The sequence below is a fragment of the Salmo trutta genome, chromosome 26 (genome assembly GCF_901001165.1).
Source record: "Salmo trutta chromosome 26, fSalTru1.1, whole genome shotgun sequence".
In the NCBI taxonomy this organism is placed as follows: Eukaryota; Metazoa; Chordata; class Actinopteri; order Salmoniformes; family Salmonidae; genus Salmo; species Salmo trutta.
The window spans coordinates 30,415,334-30,437,201 of record NC_042982.1 but is presented as its reverse complement, the minus strand read 5'-3'; positions in this window follow the sequence as shown (position 1 = coordinate 30,437,201).

The following is a 21,868-nucleotide window of genomic DNA, read 5'->3' as shown; positions in this document are numbered from 1 at the left end:
AACCAACTCGAACAGGCCATACTTTAGAACAGTCCTGGAGGACTGTGTGACCTGTCACGCTCTGATAGATTCGGGTTCAACAATTTCCCTCATATCCGAAACCTTGCTGGATGAACTAAAAAGGGCAGTGGACCCAACAAAACGTTGGTTGAAAACGGAACATTGCGATACGAATCTTCGAGGTTTCACTCAAGCTACCTCGCCCCTAACCAAACGTCTCCTACTTAAACTCAACTTCGAAAGCGTGTCACTGATACACCCCGTGTATGTGACTAGCATCGAAATCGAACGAATGCTGATTGGGAGTGATTTAATTGACCGTTTGGTACCACTAATGGATTGGAAAACCAATCAAATCTGGTCACAAATACCTATGCCTACTCCGTTGACTTCGCCGCATTCTCCCAAGGCTACCTGCCATACATTGTGCAACGACGTGGGTCCGACGTCAGCATCTGACGCAAACCCTGTGAACTTGGCCATGAGCCCGCCATTTGTGGCAAAGGACAATGTGAGTTCGACTCGGAACTTAACCGAACATGTGGTTTTCTTGTGCGGCTTGGGTGATTCACCAGCCGACACTTACCCGCCCTCCTCTGATAGGGGGCGTGTGCCTAAACGGCACTAGGGCTGAGGATACCAGGCTGGCCTCCTGGTCAGAAAAATCCGCAATCAGTTTGGAAATGTTCAACGAAATTTCGAAAACGGCTAACTGCCATCCCCTTGTGCCGAAAACGTTTAGATTTCCACTGGGAACGACTCCCCAGACAACACTCACCGCAATAGGGGTGTGTGCGCTATCGATCCGCATTGGAACCAAGGAATTATCCCACTACCTACTGGTTTTCGCGGACCTCCCACATACAGTCTATGTGGGAGCGGACATTTTGGTAAGATTGGGTGTTAAACTTGATACCATAAACCAAGTTCTTTGGTCTTTGGCGCAGCCAAACCAACATGCCTTGTCTTTCGACCCGGTGCGAATGGCTTCCGGGCAGACTATTCCTGAAGCTTGCAAGACGATAACTGAGTCTGCCATGTTGATACCGGCAAGAACCACAGAGGTTTCTGTAAGACTGAACCTGGCGCCCGGATACCGGATGGAAGGCACCACTGCGTTCTTCCAACCCTCTCCAAAACTATTTGACTTGGGGCTAACTATCAATGGCAACCCACTGTTGGAACTAACCGCTATATCCACTTACCTCCTGGTACAAAATCTGACTCAAGCGGATATTTCCATTCCTCGGCACACTCAGCTAGGAACATTGATCGATTACGCCTTCCATGATTTTGAACTAGTTGTTCCTGTGATTGGGCCTCTTCCGTCCTCCCTAGACCTAGATGGCGAGGGAGGTACGCTGTTTACTTGTCAGTCAAAAGCAATAGCACTAACTCCTGTATTGCCACTGGACGACACATCGGCATTCTGGCTGGATGTCGATCCTGACAGCAACCTGTTAATATACTCCATCGTCACGGAGGATGATATTGCGTCTCCTCCTGCATGCGAAGTACACTCTTGTGAGAAAACAACCGATGACTCTTCCAAAGGTGACATGCCGTCACCACCCGATGAAGACCTGTACAATGTCGCCGAACCATATCCTGGTTTCCATGCACAGGTAATACAACTACTGTCGGAGGCTGATGCTCTTGTCAATGACACTGAACGCCATCAGTTGAGAGAATTGTTTAACAAACACAGTGAGATCTGGTCGACAGACTCGCTGGATTGCGGGGTTACGGGTATCCATGTGGTGCGTATTCCTACGCCACCCGGAGCAACTCCTACGTTCGTTAGACAATACAAAATCCCGCTCGCAGCATACGCAGCAGTACAAGAGATTATCGATTCCTTATTAGCTAAACGGATAATCAGGGAATGTAACAGTACGTACAGCGCTCCCGTGTGGCCCGTTCTGAAACCAACGGGTAAATGGCGTCTTACCATTGACTATAGACAACTCAACAAACTGGTTCCGTTGTCTCGTTGGCCAATGACACAGCTCGACCAAGAGTTGCCAAAGGTGGCAAACGCCAAGTACTTCTCCACCGTCGACGTGGCAAATGGTTTCTGGACCATGACAGTCGACCCGCGTGACCAACACAAGTTGGCTTTCTCTTTCTCGAACAAGCTCTTCACGTTCAATCGTTGCCCATTCGGGTATGCGAACTCCCCCTCAGAGTTCAACATCTTCCTGCACAAGGCGATGCCAGACGCAGCCTCTAGGGGGACGATAATTTACGTGGACGACGTTCTCATGAGAAGTGAGACTTGGTCACATCACCTCAATGAAATGGACCACGTTCTCACCCAACTCGGGACTGCAGGGGCTAAGTTGGCCATCATGAAAGGGCAATGGTGCAGGACCAAGGTAAACTACGTTGGGCTTCTGGTGGGTGCCGAGGGCATCCTGCCACAGTCTAACCGAATCCAAGCAGTCCGCAACATCAAAACACCTACAAACCTTCACGAGGTGCGCAGCTTCTTGGGAGTATGTAATTACTCCCGTCAATTCATCGAAAACTACGCCGACTTGTCAAAACCGTTGACTCACCTTCTTCAGAAAGACACCCCATTCGTTTGGGATGTCACTCACAACGAAGCGGTGGCTTCCTTGAAAAACATGCTTTGCGAGGCACCCTGCCTGGTATACCCCAACAAAGACAAGACATTATTTTTGGAAGTCGGTTTCTCAGAGCACTGCCTTAGCGCTGGGTTGTACCAAAAATACGACCAAGACAAACGTGTGGTTGCTTACGCGAGCAAAACACTCAACCCCGCCGAACACAAATACTCAGACTGCGAAAAAGCGCTGCTGTCGACAGTCTGGGCGATCAAACACTTCACCAGTTATGTCGGCGGACAAAAGGTGATCATAGAAACATGTCACCAGCCTGTGACTTTTCTGAAAAGCCAACGAATCCGTGAGGGTGCTGTACACAACAGCAGGATAGCGGCTTGGCTCATGACGCTGCAGAGCCATGATGTAGTAATCAACTACGCAAAAGCAAAGAACCTGCCTTTGGGCAGTGCTTTGGCGGTGTGTCAACACTGTGGTGACGATGAAACCGACTCCGGACCACCCCCGCGTGACATCGCTCCGCCATTGCCTTCGAACCATCACTATTTCGAAGAGAACGTGTGTCTCGACATGCCGATGGCATTTGTAGATGGCTGTTCTTACCGCCATCTAGACCACTTGCAAGCTGGGGTGGGATTGGTATGGCACAACGACATTCCGTGCAAACCACTTCAATTTCAGCTTGGCAACAAGACCAGCCAGTTTGCAGAAGTGGCTGGCGTGCTGATCACCCTGCAAACAGCGGTGAAACACGAATTGGCAGAACTGGCGATCTGCACCGACTCTAACTACGCGAGACTCACCTTCTTATGCCACTTGCCGTTTTGGAAACAAAAGCACATGACTACTTCAAGTGGTAAAGAGGTGAAAAACAAAGAGCTCATTCTAGCTTGTGATGATCTCATCACCAAACACGACATACAGGTGTATTGGAAGAAAGTCAAGGGACACTCCAAATCACCTGGTCGTGACAAACTTGGCAACGACCATGCTGACAACATGGCGAAATCTGGTGCAATTCACGGCACCCCTTGGGTGTTTGCTGCTCGAGACGAAAAAACCCACTGAGGAAGCTATGGTGTCTGCGATAACGCGTAGCCATGTAGCACCACGGAAAACGTCGTCGCACAAACATAATGTGTTGCTAACGCATTCATTCATGAATGGCGACCTGGTAGCAATGCAACACCAAGATGAGTCCCTCGCCACGTTGATGGCATTCCTGTCGGATCCTGTCAACCACCCAGTGTCCGAACTGGCTTTGGCAGGTTCACACGACTTGCGTTCGCTGTACGCAACTAAACAGCACCTCACACTTGTAGATGACCTATTGGTGTATGTTTCAGAAACCGACACCGCTCGAAGGTGGGTGGTTCCTAAAACACAGAGGGGGATAATGATAGCTCATGCCCACGACGAGCCATGTGGAGGCCATAGGGGGGTCAAGGCTACATGCGAAACATTGCGACAGGTGGCCCACTGGCCTCACATGGAACAAGACGTGGCACGATACGTGAGGGGGTGTCTAGTTTGCTGCCAGTTTCAACCCACCAAGCCACTTCACAGAGCACCCCTGCAACGCACGGGTGTGTCTTACCCCTGGAGCTCGATCCAGATCAACTGGGTCGGCCCAGTTGCCAGGTCTGCCAGAGGCAACAAGTACCTCCTCACAGTAACTTGCGCATTCACAAAGTGGGTGGAGTGCCTGCCGGCGACCAATGACACAGCGGAAACCACTGCCGTTCTTTTGCTAAACCACGTTTTCAGTCGTTTCGGCCTGCCAGGAGAAACCGTGGACAGCGACAGAGGAACCCACTTTTCGGCAGCTGTAATGACCGAACTGTGGAAGCTCCTGGGAGTCAAAGCTAAACTCCACATCGCGTGCCACCCTAGGAGCTCGGGGGGGGTAGACCAGAGCAAACAATCAATTGTCAGAATCTTGAGGAAATATGTGGCAGCCAACCACAAAGATTGGGACCTCAAACTCCCATTGGTACTGATGGCAATCAGAGCCACACGCAACAAGTCTACGGGAATGACACCCTTTGAGATGATGACGGGCCGGCAAATTACCCTTCCTCTGCATCTCCTGTACCAACCGGGAGATGTCGCCGCAGCCACCGCCTACACGGCTCATCAATACGTGACCGACTTGCGGAACCATCTCCAGACTACCTTTGCGTACGCTCAAGGACAATTGGAAAGAAGTGCAGGTGACAAGACCTATTACGACAAAAAAGCCTCACACCAGGTGTTCGAGGTCGGAGATAAGGTGTGGTACTACATATACACCAAACCCGCGGGCGTCGCAACAAAGTTCCTGCCCCACTGGACGGGGCCACACGAGATTGTGGTGAAGCTATCACCTGTAGCTTACCAGATCAAAATCAGCAAAGGTCGACAAACCGCCACATTAAAGTGGGTCCACCGGAACCAAATCAAGTTGTACACTCCCCCCATGGGAATAGAAGGGGTGCTAGCCAGCACCGAATAGATAAAAACCCTAGAAAAAAACCAGAGGTACTAAGAAAATTCTTAAGTACCCTCAGCTGATCCCTTCCAGGAGACCAGTACGTTGCACCTAATATCTTTTATTCTCTTCCCAGCTACCAGATATACATCTGTTGTCACTAGTGATATCGTCCTGCGCTGTACTGATTAAAAATAAGAAAAACAGAAAAATAGTTGTCAAAACAATTTTTGTTTACGAATACAAATAACTGAAATAATCCAACAATCTCTGATTATGCGTTTCTGTAGGATGGAGTTCCTTTGGATGATCCTGACACTCTGCGCCCTGGTCAAAACCAACCCAGCAGACGTAATCACGAACGAACCCCCTACGGGAATCGTTCTCCGCGACGATCCAGGACTCCTCATAACTAACTGCAGAGTACACACGCAGAGGGTATATGTCCACCTAGATGCAGAGAATGTGTACCGTCAACACATTCCACCTGCGGCGCATTTGAGTTGGGCCGGGGCTGACTGGACCAGCCAGGCAATTAAGCACGCCCAGCTAGACACTGCCCATATGTTGGCCCAACTCCAAAAGTTCACAGTAACCCAGTCAGAACTAGCTGAGCCCAGGCGAGAAAAACGATTCGTCGGGGCGCTACTATCGATAGGGGCAGCCGTAGGGTCACTATTTGCCCTAGGTACCACTGCCGTCAACGCAGTCAGTCTAGCCACAGTCAAGAGGAATGTTAGGGAGATTACTGAAGAGATGCCACTTATCCAGCAGCAGATGAAGGCACAGGCCCTTAGGTTGCAACATGTGGGAAAGTCTCTCCAGGACACTATTCTGGTGGTCAACACACACGCTACTCTCCTGAACAAAACTATCCTGTCTGTAGGAAAGCTAGCAGAGGTCATGAACCATGACTATGCCCATGTCCAATTGGTTCGATTGTTACTGGAGGATTTTCTCCGTGAAGTTAGCTCTTCTATGGACCACTTGGCCATGAATAGAATCCCCTCATATCTAGTGCCCCTCTCAATGGTGCACGACATATTGACCTCAGCTACTTCAACCACACTAAGGCCGTTACAATCACATTTGGCCTATAGTCTGGGGTCGGCCATCCCAATACACGTTGATGTTGATCGTAATGAAGTGGGTTTTCTACTGACGCTGCCGGTTGTTGAACTGGAGAATATCTATAGATTGAAAACGGTTCTCAATGTAGGATTTTGGCGCGACAGTACCCACGTAAAGATTGCCACGCCCCCAGTTGTAGCTTACCAGGAAAACAAGCCAGATTTCTATCTCACCCCTAACCTGCTAATGTGTACTCTAACCAAAGATGTCCACTACCTTTGTCCTAGCAAACCATTTGTCAGGGATAACACTGAGCGTCTTTGTGGTATTAAAGCTATCACCAGCGAAGAACGCTGTAGAGCCAAACTAACAGCCAGGGATGGGGCCACCACCACACAAGTGGAGGTGGTAGGGAACCGATGGTTGGTCAACACACCGTTCGCGTCCGCCACTATGACTTACGAACGCCATGACTATATCACCCAATTAAACCTCCCCAACCAGACTGTTTTTGTTACGGTACCAGAGGGGGCGATTATTCACGTAGACGACCTCGCTCTATACCACCTTCCCGACGACCGGATAGACACAGAGATTGAAATGCCGGACGCTTTTGCTAAACGTTCCCTTGAGTTACCACAAGCCATTCAATACCAAATCCAGTACGAGGGACCCATGACTGTCGATCTTAGCGTACTGGATGAGGCACTGTTAGTCGACCCGACTGACTACAGACCAAAAGATTGGTCTGTCGCCCGCTCTTGGACGGTGCCGGACAGTATCCTGACTGTTACCATGATCCTTGGTCTCATTTCCCTTGGCGTGTGCACCTACTACGTACACAGGCGCACACGTGCAATGGAAGACCTAATGAGGTCTTATACTAGGATCACCCGTGGGACGGAAGCGATCCCGATTTTTGGAAAGGTGGCAATGGATCCGGAAACCCTCTTACAGGGCCCAGTCCCAGCCTCCTCTCCCGAACTCGCTAGGTCAGCCCAGTAATGTCCCTAATGTAAGCTTGGCCTTCAGGGGCCAAGTTTTTCCAAGTGCCTTAACTACCCACCTGCAAGTAGGATCAACCTAGACATGACATTAGAGACAATGCCATGATAGAGCTATTTAGCCAAGGCCTTGGACATATATAGAACATAGTCCATATTAGATGATTAAGGTGTGGTAGACATATTTTGTATACTTTTATGTTTTTATTCCAATTTTTCGTTTCATTACCTTTGACACTTAGGAAGCCTTAGAGCCAAGACACCGCTCCTTTGGGGAGGAAATGTAATGATGTATTGCCTGAGTGTTGTGCGTTATTAACGTCTGCCAAGTTACTGCCTAGGTCCACTAACCGGGATAACCGGACGACGGGCCGGAACACAGAGCCACTGCCAGACCTCCTTGATCCATTCTGGTGGTGATCCACAGCTTGCGGAAAGCCTACCAGGGGGAACCACTAAAGGGGGGGGGCTGCTCTGATGATCCACAGACCAGGACATCCGATGGTCATTCTTATGGTGGGTTGCAACATGCAGAATCATTCCAAGTTGAACCTACCAGAGGGGGACTGTCATGACTGTCCTGATCAGGTCAGGGTACAGGAGACCACCACCCTACAGATTATCTCCCAAACCCCCAACAGAGGAGGAGAGATCTAGGGGTCTGAAGATGTGGGGGTTTTATGACACCTCATGCCCATAATACAGAGAAATTCCTTTGTCCTAACAATGGAGAACTGGCCTCAGAACCTTAAACATGCAATAAAGGGACTTTGGAACAATGGTTTCCGTCAGCCACAATGGTGGTTATGACGAAAAGTGGAATATTAAAATGTATGTAACTTTTGTATTTGTTTTTAAAGGTTAAGAGATGACGTTATTATGAAAACATTGTACCTTTAAGAGTTTTCCCAGTATATGCCTGATGTTTATACATTGTACGCTGTTTGGAAAATATCCAAATCAAACAGAATGTTTTGATAAAGATGAAATGTGAAGTTAGTGTCTAAAATCGGATTTTTAGCCAAATCTAAGCCTTGCCCCCTGTACTTGGTCCGCCCAGAGAATCGCCCTAAAGGCTGTTACACCCACTTCTGACCCGAGGGTATAAGACAGGAGAGTGAAGAATTAACATAGAAGACTATTGACCCCAAGCTGCAGCCAAGGTCTAACAAAGTCGACGAACCCCAAAACGAAACACAAGGTTGAAGACAAAGAAATATTTTTCTACACGAGCTACGGACGAGTAGCTGTGTCTAAGCGGGTGAATTCAAGCCGAACCACCCAGCCTCCACTCTCCATTGAATCGTGGTATCGACACCATTCGAGCCGAAGCTGTGAGCTCTGAGCTACAGAGCTGTCTGTCCTCAGAAGACCCCTTTCCGATCAAGGGTGAGGATCAGACCACTTAGCCAAGAAGGACACTGACATCGTGAGGACAACCCGAGAGTTGCGCCGGAGAACTGCGTCATTTAGAAGCCTAAACGACCACGCGGAGCTTCCCACCTGAGAACTACAACACGTAATTACATCATTATATTCTGACCCATAAGAGCGGCAGTTCGGGGCAAGGCTAATTTTAAATAAGCATGGCTGACAAATGAACCCAAATGTATATTTCTCTCGTGTACTTCCTTTCTTTCTCTCTCTTTAAAATCCCCATTTTGGGTAACAAGCGCCATAGTGTGTTGGCCCGTTATACTAAGTCCTAATCAATAGCTAGACTGTGTTTTGTGTATGTGCATTTTTATCATCATTTTAGCTTGCTAGTAAATAAATAATCAACTAAGATTGGTGTGGTAAATTCAGTGGTAAAGCCCGGGTCCGTGCAGATTCCCGGATTATACGACTTTCAGATTATGAGACTGTAGAGGAAATTGATTAATTTAGCGACTGTTGTAATCGATATTCTGATATCCTTTGAGTTAATTTGGGAAATAGAAACTCAATCAAAACAATGTTCCCATGGTGCCCCAGGTTAATGAGTTAATAATTGCTTGATTCATTGCTTAATTCATTTAATCACGTAATTATAAACCGTTAATCATTCGATGAGCAACAGTCGTCACATTAACTAATACAATGTCACGACAATTTCAAACAACTTTCCTAATACAACTTTAGGTATTTTTTACGTAAATAATCAATAAAATTTAAGACGGCATAAACTGCGTTCAATACCGGAGGAAAACAAAGTGGAGTGTGCTTTTCAGGTCACGCGACTCTATCAAACAGTACACTTCCCTCGAGTCTCGTTCTGAACAGGGCTACTTCTTCATTACACAAAGGAAAAACATCAACCAATTTCTAAAGACTGTTGACATCCAGTGGAAGCGATAGGAACTGCAATCAACTGCCTTAGAATTATGGATTCTCAATGAAAACCCATTGAAAGAGAGTGACCTAAAAAAAAAATCCTGGATGGTTTGTCCTTATTACACAGGTGTACATTGTGCTGGGGAAAATAAAAGGCCCCTCTAAAATGTGCGGTTTTGTCACATAACACAGGGCAACAGATGTCTCAAGTTTTGAGGAAACATGCAATTGGCATGCTGACTGCAGGAATATCCACCAGAGCTGTTGGCAGATCATTTTATGTTAATTTCTCTACCAACGTTGTTTTAGAGAATTTGGCAGTACGTCCAACTAGCCTCACAAACACAGACTATGTGTGTGGCTTCGCGTGGGGACGAGTGGTTTGCTGATGTCAACGTTGTAAATAGAGTGCGGTGGGGTTACAGTGGTGGTGGGGTTATGGTATGGGCAGGCATAAGCTACAGACAACAAACACAATTGCGTTTTATCGATGGCAATTTGAATACACAGAGATATCTTGATGGGATCCTGAAGACCATTGTCGTGCCGTACATCCGCCGCCATCACCTCATGTTTCAGCATGATAATGCATGGCCCCATGTTGCGAAGATCTGTACACAATTCCTGGAAGCTGAAAATGTCCCATTTCTTCTATGGCCTGCATACTCACTAGACATGTCACCCATTGAGCATGTTTGGGATGCTCTGGATCAACATGTACGACAGCGTGTTCCAGTTCTGGCCAATATCCAGCAACTTCGCACAGCCATTGAAGAGGAGTGGGACAACATTCCACAGGCCACAATCAACAGCCTGATCAACTCTATGCGAAGGAGATGTGTCACGCTGCATGAGGCAAATGATGGTCACACCAGATACTAACTGGATTTCTGATCTTTTTAAGGTATCTGCGACCAACAGATGCATATCTGTATTCCCAGTCAGGTGAAATCCATAGATTAGGGCGTAATGAATTTATATGTATATATATATATATATACAATAGACTGATTTCATTAAATGAACTGTAACTCAGTAAAATCTTTGAAATTGTTGCATGTTGTGTTTATATTTTTGTTCAGTATAATTAACTATCCCCTATATCCCACATGTAGAAGGTCAGAGGGTTGTTTAAGCTTAATTGTTCAGTAAGGGATGACAAAAGCCTAAAGCCCGAAGACTAAATTCCAAAGCCCACCCCAGAGAATAGCCTCAACAGCATGAGCTCACCCCTATAAGAGAGATGGGCACAGTGGTTGGCATGCAGATTGGCAGTGATTTATATTGGCAGATATTGCACCCTGTGTGACATGCCACTGAGCTCATCATTTAGGCTTGGCACATTTAAATACTACATTTGCATATTACTTGCAGGAAACCCTAACCCCATGACATAATTTCAGATCACCTTTCTGAATGGATGGTCGGAGTTTAATCAGATGACTGTGTTGTTATGGCTTTTACAGTAACACTTAGAATGCAAGTAAAATAAAAACCTAATCAGTATCATTATGGCATGGCATGGTTCATTAATAGTATGATAGAGTAACAATATGTAGGCATGGTGATATGTATGGTAATGATAGAGTAACAATATGTAGGCATGGTGATATGTATGGTAATGATAGAGTAACAATATGTAGGCATGGCGATATGTATGGTAATGATAGAGTAACAATATGTAGGCATGGTGATATGTATGGTAATAGGCATGGTGATATGTATGGTAATGATAGGGTAACAATATGTAGGCATGGTGATATGTATGGTAATGATAGGGTAACAATATGTAGGCATGGCGATATGTATGGTAATGATAGAGTAACAATATGTAGGCATGGTGATATGTATGGTAATGATAGAGTAACAATATGTAGGCATGGTGATATGTATGGTAATAGGCATGGTGATATGTATGGTAATGATAGGGTAACAATATGTAGGCATGGCGATATGTATGGTAATGATAGAGTAACAATATGTAGGCATGGTGATATGTATTGTAATGATAGGGTAACAATATGTAGGCATGGTGATATGTATTGTAATGATAGGGTAACAATATGTAGGCATGGCGATATGTATGGTAATGATAGAGTAACAATATGTAGGCATGGTGATATGTATGGTAATGATAGAGTAACAATATGTAGGCATGGTGATATGTATGGTAATAGGCATGGTGATATGTATGGTAATGATAGGGTAACAATATGTAGGCATGGCGATATGTATGGTAATGATAGAGTAACAATATGTAGGCATGGTGATATGTATTGTAATGATAGGGTAACAATATGTAGGCATGGTGATATGTATTGTAATAATAGGGTAACAATATGTAGGCATGGTGATATGTATGGTAATGATAGAGTAACAATATGTAGGCATGGTGATATGTATTGTAATGATAGGGTAACAATATGTAGGCATGGTGATATGTATGGTAATGATAGAGTAACAATATGTAGGCATGGTGATATGTATTGTAATGATAGGGTAACAATATGTAGGCATGGTGATATGTATTGTAATGATAGGGTAACAATATGTAGGCATGGTGATATGTATGGTAATGATAGAGTAACAATATGTAGGCATGGTGATATGTATGGTAATGATAGGGTAACAATATGTAGGCATGGTGATATGTATTGTAATCATAGAGTAACAATATGTAGGCATGGTGATATGTATGGTAATAGGCATGGTGATATGTATGGTAATGATAGAGTAACAATATGTAGGCATGGCGATATGTATGGTAATGATAGAGTAACAATATGTAGGCATGGTGATATGTATGGTAATGATAGAGTAACAATATGTAGGCATGGTGATATGTGTGGTAATGATAGGGTAACAATATGTAGGCATGGTGATATGTATGGTAATAGGCATGGTGATATGTATGGTAATGATAGGGTAACAATATGTAGGCATGGTGATATGTATGGTAATGATAGAGTAACAATATGTAGGCATGGTGATATGTATGGTAATGATAGAGTAACAATATGTAGGCATGGTGATATGTGTGGTAATGATAGGGTAACAATATGTAGGCATGGTGATATGTATGGTAATAGGCATGGTGATATGTATGGTAATGATAGAGTAACAATATGTAGGCATGGTGATATGTATGGTAATGATAGAGTAACAATATGTAGGCATGGTGATATGTATGGTAATGATAGGGTAACAATATGTAGGCATAGTGATATGTATGGTAATGATAGAGTAACAATATGTAGGCATGGTGATATGTATGGTAATGATAGAGTAACAATATGTAGGCATGGTGATATGTATGGTAATGATAGAGTAACAATATGTAGGCATGGTGATATGTATTGTAATGATAGAGTAACAATATGTAGGCATGGTGATATGTATGGAAATAGGCATGGTGATATATATGGTAATGATAGAGTAACAATATGTAGGCATGGTGATATGTATGGTAATCATAGAGTAACAATATGTAGGCATGGTGATATGTATGGTAATGATAGGGTAACAATATGTAGGCATGGTGATATGTATGGTAATGATAGAGTAACAATATGTAGGCATGGTGATATGTATTGTAATGATAGAGTAACAATATGTAGGCATGGTGATATGTATTGTAATGATAGAGTAACAATATGTAGGCATGGTGATATGTATGGTAATGATAGAGTAACAATATGTAGGCATGGTGATATGTATGGTAATGATAGAGTAACAATATGTAGGCATGGTGATATGTATGGTAATAGGCATGGTGATATGTATGGTAATGATAGAGTAACAATATGTAGGCATGGTGATATGTATGGTAATGATAGGGTAACAATATGTACGCATGGTGATATGTATTGTAATGATAGGGTAACAATATGTAGGCATGGTGATATGTATGGTAATGATAGGGTAACAATATGTAGGCATGGTGATATGTATGGTAATGATAGGGTAACAATATGTAGGCATGGTGATATGTATGGTAATGATAGAGTAACAATATGTAGGCATGGTGATATGTATGGTAATGATAGAGTAACAATATGTAGGTATGGTGATATGTAATGTAATGATAGAGTAACAATATGTAGGCATGGTGATATGTATGGAAATAGGCATGGTGATATGTGTGGTAATGATAGGGTAACAATATGTAGGCATGGTGATATGTATGGTAATGATAGAGTAACAATATGTAGGCATGGTGATATGTATGGTAATGATAGAGTAACAATATGTAGGTATGGTGATATGTAATGTAATGATAGAGTAACAATATGTAGGCATGGTGATATGTATGGAAATAGGCATGGTGATATGTATGGTAATGATAGAGTAACAATATGTAGGCATGGCGATATGTATGGTAATGATAGAGTAACAATATGTAGGCATGGTGATATGTATGGTAATAGGCATGGTGATATGTATGGTAATGATAGGGTAACAATATGTAGGCATGGTGATATGTATGGTAATGATAGGGTAACAATATGTAGGCATGGCGATATGTATGGTAATGATAGAGTAACAATATGTAGGCATGGTGATATGTATGGTAATGATAGAGTAACAATATGTAGGCATGGTGATATGTATGGTAATAGGCATGGTGATATGTATGGTAATGATAGGGTAACAATATGTAGGCATGGCGATATGTATGGTAATGATAGAGTAACAATATGTAGGCATGGTGATATGTATTGTAATGATAGGGTAACAATATGTAGGCATGGTGATATGTATTGTAATGATAGGGTAACAATATGTAGGCATGGCGATATGTATGGTAATGATAGAGTAACAATATGTAGGCATGGTGATATGTATGGTAATGATAGAGTAACAATATGTAGGCATGGTGATATGTATGGTAATAGGCATGGTGATATGTATGGTAATGATAGGGTAACAATATGTAGGCATGGCGATATGTATGGTAATGATAGAGTAACAATATGTAGGCATGGTGATATGTATTGTAATGATAGGGTAACAATATGTAGGCATGGTGATATGTATTGTAATGATAGGGTAACAATATGTAGGCATGGTGATATGTATGGTAATGATAGAGTAACAATATGTAGGCATGGTGATATGTATTGTAATGATAGGGTAACAATATGTAGGCATGGTGATATGTATGGTAATGATAGAGTAACAATATGTAGGCATGGTGATATGTATTGTAATGATAGGGTAACAATATGTAGGCATGGTGATATGTATTGTAATGATAGGGTAACAATATGTAGGCATGGTGATATGTATGGTAATGATAGAGTAACAATATGTAGGCATGGTGATATGTATGGTAATGATAGGGTAACAATATGTAGGCATGGTGATATGTATTGTAATCATAGAGTAACAATATGTAGGCATGGTGATATGTATGGTAATAGGCATGGTGATATGTATGGTAATGATAGAGTAACAATATGTAGGCATGGCGATATGTATGGTAATGATAGAGTAACAATATGTAGGCATGGTGATATGTATGGTAATGATAGAGTAACAATATGTAGGCATGGTGATATGTGTGGTAATGATAGGGTAACAATATGTAGGCATGGTGATATGTATGGTAATAGGCATGGTGATATGTATGGTAATGATAGGGTAACAATATGTAGGCATGGTGATATGTATGGTAATGATAGAGTAACAATATGTAGGCATGGTGATATGTATGGTAATGATAGAGTAACAATATGTAGGCATGGTGATATGTGTGGTAATGATAGGGTAACAATATGTAGGCATGGTGATATGTATGGTAATAGGCATGGTGATATGTATGGTAATGATAGAGTAACAATATGTAGGCATGGTGATATGTATGGTAATGATAGAGTAACAATATGTAGGCATGGTGATATGTATGGTAATGATAGAGTAACAATATGTAGGCATGGTGATATGTATGGTAATGATAGAGTAACAATATGTAGGCATGGTGATATGTATTGTAATGATAGAGTAACAATATGTAGGCATGGTGATATGTATGGAAATAGGCATGGTGATATATATGGTAATGATAGAGTAACAATATGTAGGCATGGTGATATGTATGGTAATGATAGAGTAACAATATGTAGGCATGGTGATATGTATGGTAATGATAGGGTAACAATATGTAGGCATGGTGATATGTATGGTAATGATAGAGTAACAATATGTAGGCATGGTGATATGTATTGTAATGATAGAGTAACAATATGTAGGCATGGTGATATGTATTGTAATGATAGAGTAACAATATGTAGGCATGGTGATATGTATGGTAATGATAGAGTAACAATATGTAGGCATGGTGATATGTATGGTAATGATAGAGTAACAATATGTAGGCATGGTGATATGTATGGTAATAGGCATGGTGATATGTATGGTAATGATAGAGTAACAATATGTAGGCATGGTGATATGTATGGTAATGATAGGGTAACAATATGTACGCATGGTGATATGTATTGTAATGATAGGGTAACAATATGTAGGCATGGTGATATGTATGGTAATGATAGGGTAACAATATGTAGGCATGGTGATATGTATGGTAATGATAGGGTAACAATATGTAGGCATGGTGATATGTATGTTAATGATAGAGTAACAATATGTAGGTATGGTGATATGTAATGTAATGATAGAGTAACAATATGTAGGCATGGTGATATGTATGGAAATAGGCAAAGGTTGATATGTGTGGTAATGATAGGGTAACAATATGTAGGCATGGTGATATGTATGGTAATGATAGAGTAACAATATGTAGGCATGGTGATATGTATGGTAATGATAGAGTAACAATATGTAGGTATGGTGATATGTAATGTAATGATAGAGTAACAATATGTAGGCATGGTGATATGTATGGAAATAGGCATGGTGATATGTGTGGTAATGATAGGGTAACAATATGTAGGCATGGTGATATGTATGGTAATGATAGAGTAACAATATGTAGGCATGGTGATATGTATGGTAATAGGCATGGTGATATGTATGGTAATGATAGAGTAACAATATGCAGGCATGGTGATATGTATGGTAATGATAGAGTAACAATATGTAGGCATGGTGATATGTATGGTAATGATAGGGTAACAATATGTAGGCATGGTGATATGTATGGTAATGATAGAGTAACAATATGTAGGCATGGTGATATGTATGGTAATGATAGAGTAACAATATGTAGGCATGGTGATATGTGTGGTAATGATAGGGTAACAATATGTAGGCATGGTGATATGTATTGTAATGATAGAGTAACAATATGTACGCATGGTGATATGTATGGTAATGATAGAGTAACAATATGTAGGCATGGTGATATGTATTGTAATGATAGGGTAACAATATGTAGGCATGGTGATATGTATGGAAATAGGCATGGTGATATGTGTGGTAATGATAGGGTAACAATATGTAGGCATGGTGATATGTATGGTAATGATAGAGTAACAATATGTAGGCATGGTGATATGTATGGTAATAGGCATGGTGATATGTATGGTAATGATAGAGTAACAATATGCAGGCATGGTGATATGTATGGTAATGATAGAGTAACAATATGTAGGCATGGTGATATGTATGGTAATGATAGGGTAACAATATGTAGGCATGGTGATATGTATGGTAATGATAGAGTAACAATATGTAGGCATGGTGATATGTATGGTAATGATAGAGTAACAATATGTAGGCATGGTGATATGTGTGGTAATGATAGGGTAACAATATGTAGGCATGGTGATATGTATTGTAATGATAGAGTAACAATATGTACGCATGGTGATATGTATGGTAATGATAGAGTAACAATATGTAGGCATGGTGATATGTATTGTAATGATAGGGTAACAATGTGTAGGCATGGTGATATGTATGGTAATGATAGAGTAACAATATGTAGGTATGGTGATATGTATGGTAATGATAGGGTAACAATATGTAGGCATGGTGATATGTATGGTAATGATAGAGTAACAATATGTAGGCATGGTGATATGTATGGTAATGATAGGGTAACAATATGTAGGCATGGTGATATGTATTGTAATGATAGAGTAACAATATGTAGGCATGGTGATATGTATGGTAATGGTAGAGTATCAATATGGAGGCATGGTGATATGTATGGTAATGATAGAGTAACAATATGTAGGCATGGTGATATGTGTGGTAATGATAGGGTAACAATATGTAGGCATGGTGATATGTATTGTAATGATAGAGTAACAATATGTACGCATGGTGATATGTATGGTAATGATAGAGTAACAATATGTAGGCATGGTGATATGTATTGTAATGATAGGGTAACAATATGTAGGCATGGTGATATGTATGGAAATAGGCATGGTGATATGTGTGGTAATGATAGGGTAACAATATGTAGGCATGGTGATATGTATGGTAATGATAGAGTAACAATATGTAGGCATGGTGATATGTATGGTAATAGGCATGGTGATATGTATGGTAATGATAGAGTAACAATATGCAGGCATGGTGATATGTATGGTAATGATAGAGTAACAATATGTAGGCATGGTGATATGTATGGTAATGATAGGGTAACAATATGTAGGCATGGTGATATGTATGGTAATGATAGAGTAACAATATGTAGGCATGGTGATATGTATGGTAATGATAGAGTAACAATATGTAGGCATGGTGATATGTGTGGTAATGATAGGGTAACAATATGTAGGCATGGTGATATGTATTGTAATGATAGAGTAACAATATGTACGCATGGTGATATGTATGGTAATGATAGAGTAACAATATGTAGGCATGGTGATATGTATTGTAATGATAGGGTAACAATATGTAGGCATGGTGATATGTATGGTAATGATAGAGTAACAATATGTAGGTATGGTGATATGTATGGTAATGATAGGGTAACAATATGTAGGCATGGTGATATGTATGGTAATGATAGAGTAACAATATGTAGGCATGGTGATATGTATGGTAATGATAGGGTAACAATATGTAGGCATGGTGATATGTATTGTAATGATAGAGTAACAATATGTAGGCATGGTGATATGTATGGTAATGGTAGAGTAACAATATGTAGGCATGGTGATATGTATGGTAATGATAGAGTAACAATATGTAGGCATGGTGATATGTATGGTAATGATAGGGTAACAATATGTGGGCATGGTGATATGTATGGTAATGATACATCTGCTATTGTTTTATATGGCTCACCTTTCTTATTTCTTGTTGTCACTATCTTATTACATTCAAGAATGACCTCAAAATATTTCCTTTCATTTTTACCTTTCTTCATTCATTCTTAATAAATGAGTTGACCCATCAGAGTCTATTTGGGGATAGGTTAAATCAAATCAAATCTAATCAAATTGTATTTGTCACATGCGCCGAATACAACAGGTGTAGTAGACCTTACAGTGAAATGGGCTCCTGAGTGGCGCAGCGGTCTAAGGCACTGCATTTCAGTGCTACAGGCATCACTACAGGCACCCTGGTTCAAATCCATGCTGTTTCACAGCTGGCTGTGATTGGGAGTCCCATAGGGTGGGGCACAGTTTGCCCAGCGTTGGCCGGTGTAGGCCGTCATTGTACAATACAAAATAATTTGTTCTTAACTGACTTGCCTAGTTAAATAAAGGTTAAATAAAAACATTTTAAATGACATTTTTTTTAATGAAAAAAATAAGAATAAAAAAAGAATAAGAAATACTTAAAGAGCAACAGTAATATTACAATAGCAAGGCTATATACAGAGTGTACCAGTACTGAGGCAGTGTGCGGGGGCACCGGTTAGTCAAGGTAATTGAGGTAATATGTACATGTAGGTAGAGTTGTTAAAGTGACTATGCATAGATAATAACAGAAAGTAGCAGCAGTGTAAAAGGGGGCAATGCAAATATTCTGGATAGCATTTTATTAGATGTTCAGGAGTCTTAAGCCAAATCTTGACCCAGAAATTATAAAAAACTATCGGCCTATATCGAATCTTCCATTCCTCTCAAAAAAATTTGAAAAAGCTGTTGCACAGCAACTCACTGCCTTCCTGAAGACAAACAATGTATATGAAACGCTTCAGTCTGGTTTTAGACCCCATCATAGCACTGAGACTGCACTTGTGAAGGTGGTAAATGACCTTTTAATGACGTCAGACCGAGGCTCTGCATCTGTCCTCGTGCTCCTAGATCTTAGTGCCGCTTTTGATACCATCGATCACCACATTCTTTTGGAGAGATTGGAAACCCAAATTGGTCTACATGGACAAGTTCTGGCCTGGTTTAGATCTTATCTGTCGGAAAGATATCAGTTTGTCTCTGTGAATGGTTTGTCCTCTGACAAATCAATTGTAAATTTCGGTGTTCCTCAAGGTTCCGTTTTAGGACCACTATTGTTTTCACTATATATTTTACCTCTTGGGGATGTCATTCGAAAACATAATGTTAAATTTCACTGCTATGCGGACGACACACAGCTGTACATTTCAATGAAACATGGTGAAGCTCCAAAATTGCCCTCGCTAGAAGCCTGTGTTTCAGACATAAGGAAGTGGATGGCTGCAAACTTTCTACTTTTAAACTCAGACAAAACAGAGATGCTTGTTCTAGGTCCCAAGAAACAAAGAGATCTTCTGTTCAATCTGACAATTAATCTGGATGGTTGTACAGTCGTCTCAAATAAAACTGTGAAGGACCTCGGTGTTACTCTGGACCCTGATCTCTCTTTTGAAGAACATATCAAGACTGTTTCAAGGACAGCTTTTTTTCCATCTACGTAACATTGCAAAAATCAGAAACTTTCTGTCCAAAAATGACGCAGAAAAATGTATCCATGCTTTTGTTACTTCTAGGCTGGACTACTGCAATGCTCTACTTTCCGGCTACCCGGATAAAGCACTAAACAAACTTCAGTTAGTGCTAAATACGGCTGCTAGAATCCTGACTAGAACCAAAAAATTTGATCATATTACTCCAGTGCTAGCCTCCCTACACTGGCTTCCTGTTAAGGCAAGGGCTGATTTCAAGGTTTTACTGCTAACCTACAAAGCATTACATGGGCTTGCTCCTACCTATCTTTCCGATTTGGTCCTGCCGTACATACCTACACATACGCTACGGTCACAAGACGCAGGCCTCCTAATTGTCCCTAGAATTTCTAAGCAAACGGCTGGAGGTAGGGCTTTCTCCTATAGAGCTCCATTTTTATGGAATGGTCTGCCTACCCATGTGAGAGACGCAGACTCAGTCTCAACCTTTAAGTCTTTACTGAAGACTTATCTCTTCAGTAGGTCCTATGATTAAGTGTAGTCTGGCCCAGGAGTGTGAAGGTGAATGGAAAGGCTGGAGCAACGAACCGCCCTTGCTGTCTCTGCCTTGCCGGTTCCCCTCTTTCCACTGGGATTCTCTGCCTCTAACCCTATTACAGGGGCTGTGTCACTGACTTACTGGTGTTCTTCCATGCCGTCCATGGGAGGGGTGCGTCACTTGAGTGGGTTGAGTCACTGACGTGGTCTTCCTGTCTGGGTTGGCGCCCCCCCCCCCCTTGGGTTGTGCCATGGCGGAGATTTTTGTGGGCTATACTCGGCCTTGTCTTCGGACGGTAAGTTGGTGGTTGTAGACATCCCTCTAGTGGTGTGGGGGCTGTGCTTTGGCAAAGTGGGTAGGGTTATATCCTGCCTGTTTGGCCCTGTCCGGGGGTATCATCGGATGGGGCCACAGTGTCTTCTGATCCCTCCTGTCTCAGCCTCCAGTATTTATGCTGCAGTAGTTTATGTGCCGGGGGGCTAGGGTCAGTCTGTTTCATCTGGAGTATTCTCTTGTCTTATCCGGTGTCCTGTGTGAATTTAAATATGCTCTCTCTAATTCTCTCTTTCTCTCTTTCTTTCTTTCTCTCGGAGGACCTGAGCCCTAGGACCATGCCTCGGGACTACCTGGCATGATGACTCCTTGCTGTCCCCAGTCCACCTGGCCATGCTGCTGCTCCAGTTTCAACTGTTCTGCCTGCGGCTACGGAACCCTGACCTGTTCACCGGACGTTCTTGTTGCACCCTCGACAACTACAATGATTATTATTATTTGACCATGCTGGTCATTTATGAACATTTTAACATCTTGACCATGTTCTGTTATAATATCCACCCGGCACAGCCAGAAGAGGACTGGCCACCCCTCATAGCCTGGTTCCTCTCTAGGTTTCTTCCTAGGTTTTTGGCCTTTCTAGGGAGTTTTTCCTAGGGAGTTTTTCCTAGCCACCGTGCCTCTTTCACGTGCATTGCTTGCTGTTTGGGGTTTTAGGCTGGGTTTCTGTACAGCACTTTGAGATTTCAGCTGATATACGAAGGGCTATATAAATACATTTGATTTGATTTGATT